Consider the following 13,706-nt stretch of genomic DNA (forward strand, 5'->3'; position numbering starts at 1 on the left):
ATTTTCTACCTATCACAGGCTTCTTGTTCGATCCTGAAGTGTAACTTTGAATTTGACCAATTAAATTGAGAGGGTGTGGCTGGTTTATTACTGAATGATCTCGAACCTTACCTGAGGGTTTATAAACTGAGGCTTTTCACGTTTCTTGGCCAATTGATTGTCATCTTACAGAGCGAGTGTCAAAGCAGGAGGCGGGCGGCCTCTTTCATCGGTCAACAGAACATCTACAAGGTAATGGCCACATAACTTTATACTTTCTTGCTACCTCCGCAGTTTAATCCGAGGGAAAGGTCCGAATCGTTAACTATGTAACCTTCTTTTCTAAAATGTAACTTTCTTCCGGCTGATGTAAAAATTTCATAAATCTTTAACTGTAAATCGGGGATAGAGAGTGATGTACCCTCTCGAGCTCACCTTCATCTTGGTTTGAGGCGACTACGTTTCATAACTGTTTTTCATTCTGAAACGTGGTAATTGCAATTTCTATACGAGTCACATCAGTAGTTTGGGAATAGCCCCTGTTTCATCGGCCTAGAGCCCTTTAGGTTTTTAGTGTTTATTATCTTGGAGTGCAGGGTACGCCTCCATTCATTTTGTGTTTGGGCCAGTTATTTAACCTGCTCCTTTTCTACGAAGTCTTCCGTGGGTTGGGTATTAAATACCCCTGTGATATCAGTTTTCATATCGCAAGTTGTGCCTTGAGAGGCCAGTGTTTGTAAGTTGAGGTTGCCTTGAGTAGGCAGTAACGCTGAAGTTTCTAATGGACACATTGCAGATTTATCACCCTGCAGTTCTAATCCATCCTCCCTGGAACTCCGAACAGAATAGTGCTACATTTCACACTAAGCCTATAAACAGGAATTTCTATTAAGTAGTAAAAATCTGCATTTCTCCGGTTATAAAATTGTATAGACTACTCACTAAACGATCAGTAACAACACTTTGTCGCCAGTAAACAATAAGAAGAATCTCAACTCACTGGAACCGTAATAACTTATTTCGTTAATACAAGTACTTACAAGCCTCTTGGAAATATCCTTCTCAGTGGCTGTCATATTTAGTTACAAACTGACAGATGTCGAGCTTTACTTCTCACAAGCTTTTATTGAACATGACAACGTGCGCCTCGTTCAGGAAGTTTTTAAATGGTTTTGAAGTAAACTAGAATAACCGAGTGACCATTCTCTTTCTTATCACATGACCTACATGTATGTTTAAAAACTCATATGGAACGGTTCCATACATAGGCGTCAATGAGTTAAGATGTTGCCAATAATTGAGGCATAACCAGCCAACTATGGGCGCTCTTTCATTATGTTCCCATACTCCATGTATTCCTCATTGACCAACCCAGTGGCATTCTCGATTCTCTAGCCTGTTCTCGGGGAGGTATGATTGAATGTTTCGCATTTTGAGCCAAAAACTCTGTTTTTCTTTGTATTCACACAAAAATAGCCCAATTCAGAAAATGATTTAAATTTAGTTATTCCAGCTTTTTTTGAAGCTTGTAGAAGCCATTTAATATGAGCCCGCAGGACATTTAAAAGACCAGAACATGCAGGAGTAACACGTGGTTTAAATTCAACGAGTGTTTTTCATCTTAATTCCTTTGTAAATGTGTAATTTATAGTGTAGAGTTCAGAGTGCGTCGTTTTAGTGTATAGATAAGTGGTAATTATAGTGTTTATGCCAGTACTGACAGCCTAAGTCATGAAAATTCAAAAGTGTCCTAGGTGTAACTATAAGCCAGTGAAGAAAGGAGACATTTATTTCCAAGAAAAAACTTGAACTTGGTATTCTCAGAGCTGTGTCAAAATTGAATATGGGGCATTAAAAAGCTCTGGAAACCCTTCAGTCTATCAGAAATTCGACCATCCCTATGACCTCATTTTCTCTATGCAAGATAAAAGATGTTGGATGTACTGCTCGGGCTCAGAAGAGGGGCCGTGATCAGGGGAAAATGACTAGGAGACATGTAAAATGGCAGAAGATATCTGAGGAAGAAACCACAAGGGGATGTGAGGCGGAAACATATTTAGCAGAGCAGTTCTGAGTGAGTAAATACCAACATGCCTTTTTCTCGCATTGCTCTTTTTCAATGTTTTGCTGTGTACAAAATGCTCCTTGCGATGCAACTCTTATCAGATATGTTGTATCTTGGTAAGATTGTTGCTAAGCGTATAGTTATGTAAACTAGTTCTGAGTTCTTAACTGATCTGAATTTTAATAGGTATATTCAAACTCTAAATCCTGATTTTTTAAAATCATATAAAATGAGAGTTTAAACATTTCTGGAAAGAAAAGCATCTGTCTAACACTAAAACCAATTACAATTATTGTTTCTATACATCTTAACTATATGTGTTTTAAAAATCAGCTTGATAAAATAAAAACTTTGTCGCAAGGAACTTTTGTATGCCACCACCTTTTAATACCAAAAGGGCAATAACTCAAAAACTAATAAATTGAATAAATAATAAATTAGAACATTAGATGAAAGCAACCGTCTATGCAAGTGGTTAAAATTTGGTAATTACTGATGATAACTGTGGAAGTTGAAAAATTCAGTCATACCTCCCCGTAAGACGTCCGTTCCAACTGCTGAAGGTCCTGATAGACACCTGGAAGTCAGAAAAAGAAACAAATAAATAAACAACTAAATAAACAAACAACTAAATAAACAAACAAACAAACAAACAAACAAACAAATAAATAAATAAATAAATAAATACATAAATAAATAAATAATAAATGTCCAAAGGCTTGACTGAAAACATGGATGTCAGAGACAGAAGAAGAATTCTCAAAAATATCCTAGGTCAGTACTGGGAGAGGGGAATACCGGAGACGTCACAAATCACACGCTTATTCCCAGGTAAAGAGGCTCTCTGAATGTGCCAGGGAAAAGAGTGTAGCTTTCTATGACAAGATTATCTCCCAGCAGACCACACCCACCACCTGTTCACCTTTTGGTAAAACAAGGAAGTCTTTACCACCTGGTTGACTGAGAGTGAGGAGGACATAAAAGAACTGGGGATGATATACTTACAAAACAGACATGCTGTGAGACAGATCCTGAAGAAAGTCCATGGTTTTCAGAAAAGGTCACCGAAGAAGAAAGGTACCCTCTGATTGGAGAAAAGCAAGCAAGGAGCTACTCCTGGAGAAGATGCGACAATATTGGGCAGAGATTACAGCCCAAAAGTTAAAAGAACCTGGTCCTAAGTAGGCTCGTTTTTCGACAGGGTGCCTTTCCTGACACCAACGCACTGAGGAGGGATGTATTATCTACTGTGTGTTTATGTGGTTGTTGGTGGTGTTGTATGTCCGGCGCTCCCTTCTCGCTCCGCCAGCCAGCTACACGCGCGCCAAGTGTCATTCATCTAGCTTCGACGCGCAGCCCTCAGTGCGCGTGCCTGGACCGTCGTGTGTGTACTATAAAGAGGAACTCCCAGCCTGTCCTGAGAAAAGAATCTCTACAAGTGGAGGGAGATCGGATCACATCTCCAAATTCTGAACGTGGACTGAATAGCCCTAAAAACAACACCAAACATTTTTTCTTCGGCCGGGTGGCGCCACACCTCTAATTACGCGCCCAGCCGACCCAAAAAAGCAAAATTGGCCAGACACCAAGAGGAAGTCGGCCCTCCCCATAATGTACTATACTTGCATTGCCCACGATATTGACCCAGCAATTTCAGCAGATGACATCCTTACGGAACTTCGCCCCACAGGCGTCTACGCTGCCACTCGACTTTATCATCTCGACACACCCACAAGAGAAGTACTATTATATTATCTGGTGCTAGAGGACGTCTACAACGCTCTAGACAGTGGGGTATATATCCAAGGACAACTACATCGAGTGCAAGATACCCCAGGGAAATTACTCGACCGGCTAATGAAGGAGTACGCCACAGCCACTCCCACTACTGGCACATCACACCCACAGCAGTTGCTCTCTTCTTCCACCTCCCAGACCACCACCACCACCACTGTCACCACCACTGTCACCACCACTACTTCCACCTCCTCTCATTTTACCTCAAACACCCCTACCACCACCACAACTACTACCCACCCCTCTCCCATAATGGCATACCACCCCCCACCCTCCCACGCTCAGGGCCCGCAGGAAGAAGTAACAACGCCGCCGAATGAAGCAATAGCACTTCACGCAGACAATACACAACCACCAACACCAGATACTGTACGACCGCTAACTTCACCGCCCAGCCAGAACAACCTATACAGCTGTGTTGCCTGTGGCGTGGAACCTAACCTACCACACACAGCTATCCTCCAAGAACTCCACAAAGCAGGAATCCCGGTGAAGAAAGCCATTAGGATCCACAACGATGATGGCCCTACATATTTAGTACGCCTGCAACTACCAACGCCCGAAGACGTCCAGCGCCTCATCACCCAAGGGATATACCTCAACGGTCGACATCTCCGGATAGAACCGTCCCGCTCTCCACCCCGAACTCCTAACCAACATAAAGCACCCCGCCACCGCACACGCCCCCGGCCTGCACCCCCTCAGCAACCTCCCAGTCCACACTTCCGTTTTCCACCATTTTCACCCAGCAACTATCCACCACTCCCACCTGCAATCTTTCCACTACCCCCTCCTCCATCCAACCTCCTAAGTCTCCTACTCACCTCCCTGGTAAACTTCTCATCCCTGTATCACATCCTAGCACTCCACATCCTCCCTCCACCTCACGAAACCCGTCACTTCATCACATCACCATCCGCAACCTGGGTGTAAAATCGCTCATGTAACTCTCATAAACATCCATAATGCTCTGTATATATGTATGCAACTTTGTCAATACGCATAGACAATGTAAATCTGTCAATAAAGCGCAAGCGATCCTACACTTCCTTTATCCCGTCTCCTTTACTTATTCAAACCACCTTTTCCCCCATCTCCCTCTTTTCTTCACTCCTTCCCAACCCCGTCATCTCTCCTGGCCAGAGAGAGGGCGACACCCTCTAGGTGGCCCGCCCCACCCCTTCAGGGTGGGGAATGAAAACATTGAAGCAAGCAAGCTGTCCTGATGTCACCACCACTACTTCCACCTCCTCTCATTTTACCTCAAACACCCCTACCACCACCACAACTACTACCCACCCCTCTCCCATAATGGCATACCACCCCCCACCCTCCCACGCTCAGGGCCCGCAGGAAGAAATAACAACGCCGCCAAATGAAGCAATAGCAATTCAAGCAGACAATACACAACCACCAACACCAGATAATGCACGACCGCTAACTTCACCGCCCAGCCAGAACAACCTATACAGCTGTGTTGCCTGTGGCGTGGAACCTAATCTATCACCAATAGCTATCCTTCAAGAACTCCAAAAAGCAGGAATTCCGGTGAAGAAAGCCATTAGGATCCACAACGATGATGGCCCTACATATTTAGTACGCCTGCAACTACCAACGCCCGAAGACGTCCAGCGCCTCATCACCCAAGGGATATACCTCAACGGTCGACATCTCCGGATAGAACCGTCCCGCTCTCCGCCCCTAACTCCTAACCAACATAAATCACCCCGCCACCGCACACGCCCCCGGCCTGCACCCCCTCAGCAACCTCCCAGTCCACACTTCCGTTTTCCACCATTTTCACCCAGCAACTATCCACCACTCCCACCTGCAATCTTTCCACTACCCCCTCCTCCATCCAACCTCCTAAGTCTCCTACTCACCTCCCTGGTAAACTTCTCATCCCTGTATCACATCCTAGCACTCCACATTCTCCCTCCACCTCACGAAACCCGTCACTTCATCACATCACCATCCGCAACCTGGGTGTAAAATCGCTCATGTAACTCTCATAAACATCCATAAAGCTCTGTATATATGTATGCAACTTTGTCAACACACACAGACAATGTAAATCTGTCAATAAAGCGCAAGAGAACCTACACTTCCTTTATCCCGTCTCCTTTACTTCTTCAAACCACCTTTTCCCCCATCTCCCTCTTTTTTTTCACTCCTTCCCAACCCCGTCATCTCTCCTGGCCAGAGAGAGGGCGACACCCTCTAGGTGGCCCGCCCCACCCCTTCAGGGTGGGGAATGAAAGCATTTAAGCAGCAGCTGTCCTGATGCCCACTTGCCCCGGTGTCCAGCTCCAGAATACACCCTACGTCGAGCACGGAGGCTACTCCTCTTGAAAATGTGCTTCGGCCAGGTGGACTGAATTTCTGGCAGTACGAGGTCTCACCTCTGGTCACCGCTCCTCTTCCGCTGCCCATATCCAGTCATACTATTACATACCGTTATATTTCCCTAATTAATGCAAGCTCCCTTGGTTTCGCCAAGTAAGAATTCTTCCAACATTGAAATTGCTTTTATGAACTCAGCAAGGAAGGACTTTCCAAAACATTTATGTCAGTACTTCTGATAGTTTTCGACTATCGACTTTTCAAATCAAAGGACTATCTTTTCAAGATAGAAGTGGATGTAAATACTGCAAACTTGTATATAGTGTACAACAGCTAGACTCTTTCTCAAGATTCCTAATTCATTTTGCTTCAAGTTAAATTTTAGTTTTATTTGTGTAAATAGTGTATTTTGCATTTGAAGCGAATAATAAAGTTGTGTTTTGTAAATCTCAACCTTGGTTACAACAGGTGGAGTGATGTGTATCAAGACTGACAAAAACATCCAGCCCCTAGCTATGTGAATTAACAACACATGGCTAAAATCCTCGACCCAGCCGGGAATCGAAGGCCACTACACTGAACATTCAGGCAACGAACTGTCCGATGCACAGTAGTTATCTAAGTATTTTACAAAATTTATCAACCGCAACACGTTGTATGCACAAGACACCAACACAGGAGGTGCTGGGGTGGCATGCGAAACCAGGAGACAAATAGGCTATTGTTCAAAATGTGTTTCTCTTCCATTACGTACAGTACTGATTAATGATGGAGAACACTAACACAACAATGGTACTTCCTCCGACATAAAGCGACAAGTTAAAATCCTTCCCTGACAATAGAGGTATTCGATAGGGGCCACTAATAACGAGCACATACAATATTCCCTCTTTGTTTCACTTGTTTCGAACATAACTGCTCTTTCGTGCTCGATGGGCGTGGGATAACGACCAATATGATGTTGAAGTTATCTGCTTATTTTATTTGACTTGTTTAAACTACCATCACCTTACGAATGCTGATCAAATTTAAATCGATTTCATCAGTCACAATCCAAGAACGACAAGGCTAAAATCCTCGACTCAACCGGAAATAGAGTCCGAGATCTCCGAATCGAAGGCCACTACACTACACTGACATCTGTGACATAGTCTATTTGTCCTTGTCCTTCTGTTCCCAAGATAGCGGGTTCAAAACTCTGTTGATGTCAATTGTTTTTGACGACTTGTAAACGTGAAATTTCTTACCGGCAGGTTAAATAAATCATCATCTTTTTCCTATTCTTCTTAATAATGCCAATAATAATTAAATAAATCATCATCATCATCATCATCATCATCATCATCATCATCATCATGGACTTCTTCCCAATTTTGCCGGGGTTGGTACTATGCAGATTTGTCCATTTTTACTGCTAGATGTGCCAACCCTTTGGGAAATGCTGTGTTCACAATTGTGTGTTTCTGCGATGGTTAGTAGTATAGTGTGTTGTGCGTATAGTATTGAGACGTACACAATCACCCAACCCCCAAACCAAACCAAACCAAACCAAACCAAACCAAACCAGGAGCAGCTAAAATCCCCGGCCAGGCCAGGAAACGAACCGGGGACCTCTGAATCGAATAACACTATGATGACCATTCAGCGAAGGAGCTGGGCTTGTTTGAGAACTCCTGCGTGGAAAAATTCCGACATTATGGCGTTCATAAAAATCTATAGTAATCTCTGTTTTTTTTAAGTCACTGCGATTTATGCGTGGAGCGAAGAGTTCGGATATATTTTCGCCAAAATCCTTACCTGTGTTACTGCGACGTTAAACCACTAGAAAAAAAAAATTAAAAATATAAATTAAAAAAATAAGAAATTCTTTGCCAGTTGTTTTACGTTGTACGGACTAAGACAGGACTTTTGAAGACAATGCGATAGGAAAGCACTAGGGCCGAGAAGGAAGCGTCCGTTTCCGTAATTAAGATACAGCCCCCGTATTTGCCTGGTGTGAAAATAAGTAACCATCGAAAACCATTTTCACGGCTGCCAACAGTGGCAAGCAATAACCTCGTAAATGATCGGCAACTATAAAGTTCTATTCCGCGGTCTAACAGTAGAATTATCTGATTTTTACGTATATTGTATACTAGCGTTAGTACCCGGCGTTGCTCGGTTGGTTTTTAATGTTTACTTTCAAGAAGAGTTACTTACGTGTGAAGTGAATTTTTGGATAATTCCTTTCTGGGATATTGATTTTTACCATCTATTATGTAGTTTTAGAGTTATATAGATGTGTTCGATTTCAAGTTTTAGATTTTTTAATTTTCGAGCATGTCCTTGTGGCAGTTCGAATTTACTAGGAAGTATTTGATCCTTTCAAAAATTATAAGTGATAACGCTATAGATATGATCTACACGATTTCAACTGTCTTTGAGACTGTCACCAATTCAACACTAATCTTGGTCATTTTAGACTATTTACTATTAAACCTCATTCAGCCACCCGTCTCAATGGAGGCTGAACGTGGACTTAAACGGTATTCACAGCGTCACAATTCGTCTCAGCGACAATGGATTCTACTTTAATACCGGTTATTTTCCATTATTTTTAAATGTCATCCCCTCCCATTCCCTACCCCCAGCAGGGATTGGTATGTTTTATCTCCATAGTATTTTTATTTCCAGATGGTAAGTCATATGTGTACCAAGTTTCGTTGAGTGCTATTGTGGAACATAATTTAACCAGTCAGAGTGTCACAGTTCAACTCAGCGACCGCGTAGACGATGGATGGTATTCGACATTAATATAAGTTTAGTTTTATATTTCTCCACCTCTGTTAGGAGTGCTACGGGTGTTTTACCCAACAGTATTTTTTCAGATAGTAAGTCATATGCGTACCAAATTTGTATGAGGGCTATGTTGGAAGAAACACACATACATCCGTAATTTCGGTCATTTTGAACAATTTATTTTCCACCCCTTCTCATCTCCATGCCGATGGAGGCGGAACATGGACTTCAATAATGTCCGGCGCGTCACTGATCTTCTCAGCGACCACGAAAACTACGGATTCAATATTTTCGATTATTTTTAAATCTCAGCCCCTCTCACCCCACACCTAGCGGTGCTAAGGTTACCATACCTCCTCGCAGTTTGTCTCCTGATAGTAATTCAGCGACCTCAAAAAGTATGGATTCGACACCATCTTCGATTATTTTTATATTCCAACCCCCCCCTCCTAAGGGTGCTTAAGGGTGTCTTGCCTTCACGCGGTTAGTCTCCTGATAGTAAATCATGAGTGTACCAAGTTCGGTTCAAATCGCCCCAGTAGTCCCGAAAACTACGGATTCGACCTTATTATTGGTCATTTTTATTTATATTTGCATTTCAACACTTCTCCTAAAGTTCTAGGGGTGTCTCGTCCCCACCGTATTATTAACACATTGTAATATTTGCACCTTTGGTTGACAGCTATGCTGAAAAATACACAAATACAATCATAATCTCAGTAATTTTGATCATTTTATTTTTGACCCTTTCTCATCCCCTATGCCAAACGACATCCGGAGTGTCAGTATTCATCTCAGCGACTCCGAAAAGTATGGCGTCGATACTATCTTCGATTATTTTTATAACTCAGCCCCTCACCCCCTGCCTTTAGGGGTGCTTGTGGTGTCTTTCCCCCACGAGGTTTGTTTCCTTACACTAAGTCACAAGTGTACCAAGTTTGGTTGAAATTGCTCCAGTGGTTTAGGAGATGTAATACATACAAAGTACCCACATACAATGGCATTTATATATGCGGTATAGACCTATAGGCAGATTACATAGTCTCGCCTTTGCTCTTTGGGAACCCCCAGTTGCTCCTCGTTAGGAGTGGATGATAACTCGTGTCTTTCCACTGTTGATAGTGTATACTTTTCACAGTTTCTTAAATATTTTGCACATCTAATACCTACTTTTTCAAATTGGTTAGACCTATCAAAGCGGTCATAGGACATGAAAGTACATCTCGATTACGGCATGTTGGATTGCTATTTCCAAATAACAGCCATAAGAATGAATATCCTATCAAGGAAGGCACTTTGTAAAACATGACGGCGTGTTCCCATCCTCCTATATCCAGCATTTATTACCGGACTATCATGATATAGCATTATCTGCTGTCGCCTAGCGGCAATCTGTCCATCAAGTCGATCCAATCTTGGTGCGGCTTTGCAATTTAATAAAATTACATAAAATTACTCATAATAATAAAACAACCTATCTGATTTCAAACCATTTTATAATCCCTCCCAAGAGTAATAGGAACAAGTTGTGAAATTTTCAGCGAAATCTGTCCAGTAGTTTTTGAGTCTATTAATCTCAAATATACCAACATCTAATTATATATCTATACTAATATTATAAAGAGGGAGAATTTGTTTGTTTGTAACGAATAGACTCAAAAACTACTGAACCGATTTTAAACATTTCTTCACCTATAGAAAGCTACATTGCGAGTGAGTAACATGGGCTGTATTTTATTTTCAAAACAATTCGAAGTGGGGGGCACGGGGGGGATATAAAAATAATAGGCGAATATAGGCAAAATATCGAATTTGTCGTATAAGGACGAGACAAAGCTCAATTTAATCCTCTTGACGCAAAGAACAAAACTCGGTAAGCCCTACGGGCCCGAAAACCATGTTTTAAGGCCCTAAAACCAACCGTTACGGAGATATTGGCACCACTCTACCCCTGCTATAGAAATCGGATAAAATAATGAACTGCTGTAACCATGGCAACGTCTGCTCCAGGATTCTACAGCAGCGAATTTATCTACAATAAATGTTACAGGCATGAACATTGATATTTGGAATCCTCTTTAAAAATAAAAGAACACAAATATTCGTTTTCAGAAAAACCACTTAAGGGGGGGGGGTGAAAGAAAGTGAGGAAGGGGTTGAATTATTTACACTGACTGACAGAGCAAATGCAACACCAAGAAGGAGTGGTTCGAAAGGGATGAAAGTTGGGAAAAAAACAGAGACGGCACGGACAAATTATTGATGTTTATTTCAAACCGATATGCAGGTTACACAATGCGCACGGCATCGACTCAGTAGGATGTAGGACCACCGCGAGCGGCAATGCACGCAGAAACACGTCGAGGTACAGAGTCAATAAGAGTGCGGATGGTGTCCTGAGGGATGGTTCTCCATTCTCTGTCAACCATTTGCCACAGTTGGTCGTCCGTACGAGGCTGGGGCAGAGTTTGCAAACGGCGTCCAATGAGATCCCACACGTGTTCGATTGGTGAGAGATCCGGAGAGTACGCTGGCCACGGAAGCATCTGTACACCTCGTAGAGCCTGTTGGGAGATGCGAGCAGTGTGTGGGCGGGCATTATCCTGCTGAAACAGAGCATTGGGCAGCCCCTGAAGGTACGGGAGTGCCACCGGCCGCAGCACATGCTGCACGTAGCGGTGGGCATTTAACGTGCCTTGAATACGCACTAGAGGTGACGTGGAATCATACGCAATAGCGCCCCAAACCATGATGCCGCGTTGTCTAGCGGTAGGGCGCTCCACAGTTACTGCCGGATTTGACCTTTCTCCACGCCGACGCCACACTCGTCTGCGGTGACTATCACTGACAGAACAGAAGCGTGACTCATCGGAGAACACGACGTTCCGTCATTCCCTCATCCAAGTCGCTCTAGCCCGGCACCATGCCAGGCGTGCACGTCCATGCTGTGGAGTCAATAGTAGTCTTCTGAGCGGACGCCGGGAGTGCAGGCCTCCTTCAACCAATCGACGGGAAATTGTTCTGGTCGATATTCGAACAGCCAGGGTGTCTTGCACATGCTGAAGAATGGCGGTTGACGTGGCGTGCGGGGCTGCCACCGCTTGGCGGCGGATGCGCCGATCCTCGCGTGCTGACGTCACTCGGGCTGCGCTTGGACCCCTCGCACGTGCCACATGTCCCTGCGCCAACCATCTTCGCCACAGGCGCTGCACCGTGGACACATCCCTATGGGTATCGGCTGCGATTTGACGAAGCGACCAACCTGCCCTTCTCAGCCCCATCACCATACCCCTCGTTAAGTCGTCTGTCTGCTGGAAATGCCTCCGTTGACGGCGGCCTGGCATTCTTAGCTATACACGTGTCCTGTGGCACACGACAACACGTTCTACAATGACTGTCGGCTGAGAAATCACGGTACGAAGTGGGCCATTCGCCAACGCCGTGTCCCATTTATCGTTCGCTACGTGCGCAGCACAGCGGCGCATTTCACATCATGAGCATACCTCAGTGACGTCAGTCTACCCTGCAATTGGCATAAAGTTCTGACCACTCCTTCTTGGTGTTGCATTTGCTCTGTCAGTCAGTGTCTATGAGGATATGTATATCTCAAAAAAGATGTTACAGACTTTAAAATTTGTACTTGGAATCTCCTTTAAAAATGAACACACTCTTTTTGGAAAATCCACTTTAGGGGGTGAAAAGAATAAAAAAAGCGGGTGAATTAAAAAAAAATGAGTATCTCCTTCTTCTATTGCTTTACCCACACCTGTGAGGTTGCGGGTGCGAACTGTGTCGCACATGTGGATTAAACCCAGTTTTACGGCTGGATGCCGTATGTGCAGGGATGTAATTTATACTTCTATACTAATATTATAAAGAGGAAAAATTTGTATTTTTTTTGTAACGGATAGACTCAAACACTACTGAACCGATTTAAAAAATTACTTCACCTATAGAAAGCTACATTGCCAGTGAGTAATATGGGCTGTATTTTATTTTCAAAACAATTTGAGGGGGGTGACGGGGGAAGATATACAAATATTAAAATAATAGGCTAATATAGGCGAAATCGATTTTGTCGTACAAGGACGAGGCAAAGCTCATTTTAAGCCCCTTGACGCAAAGAACAAAACTCGGTAAGCCCTTCGGGTTCGAAAACCATGTTTGAAGGCCCTAAAACCAACCGTTATGGAGATATTGGAACCACACTACCCCTGCTCTAGGAATCAGATAAAGAAACGAAGGGCCGTAACCATGGCAACGTCAGCATGTACCTTTGGGCATAGCTGCAAACCAAAATTGATACATATATGACTTACTATCTGGAAAATATAAATTGTTGTGTAAGACGCTTATAGCACTCCTTTGGGCGGGGATGGACAAGGAGTGAAGTATAAAAATAATAGCCCCGGAGATCTCCGTAGTACAGCGACCAGCGGTTGCCGACGGGCCCCCGTTTTTACGTACTGGCTTAGGTTTCAGCATTTTGCGGAGTCTGTTACCTATAGTTTAAACTATTTTCTATCAAATCATGGATTAGTAGGATCACTGATGTTATTAGTGCCGATATTTTGGCCCACTTTTACGATCATTGTAACCATGAAACCTATATACTGTACACAATTGTCAAGATGGTGCGACCATGACTTGAAAATATTTCTCAACATTTATACTCAGATTCATTATATGATGTGCGACATGAGTGACAAGCCCTGAGAATTATAATTCTCGATAATTATAGTAG

The 13,706-nt window shown here is 43.3% G+C and overlaps 1 protein-coding gene across 1 annotated transcript in view; it reads right to left on the bottom strand.

The window, feature by feature from the left end:
• The window catches only part of LOC136873813 (uncharacterized), a 902,018-nt gene that overhangs the window by 206,746 nt on the left and 681,566 nt on the right, over positions 1–13,706 (bottom strand). The window contains exon 5 of the mRNA XM_067147067.2: positions 2,575–2,621. The gene's annotated coding sequence lies outside the window, so the exon portion shown is untranslated. The remainder of the gene's footprint in view (positions 1–2,574; positions 2,622–13,706) is intronic.

The sequence above is a fragment of the Anabrus simplex genome, chromosome 5 (assembly GCF_040414725.1).
Source record: "Anabrus simplex isolate iqAnaSimp1 chromosome 5, ASM4041472v1, whole genome shotgun sequence".
Taxonomy (NCBI): domain Eukaryota; kingdom Metazoa; phylum Arthropoda; class Insecta; order Orthoptera; family Tettigoniidae; genus Anabrus; species Anabrus simplex.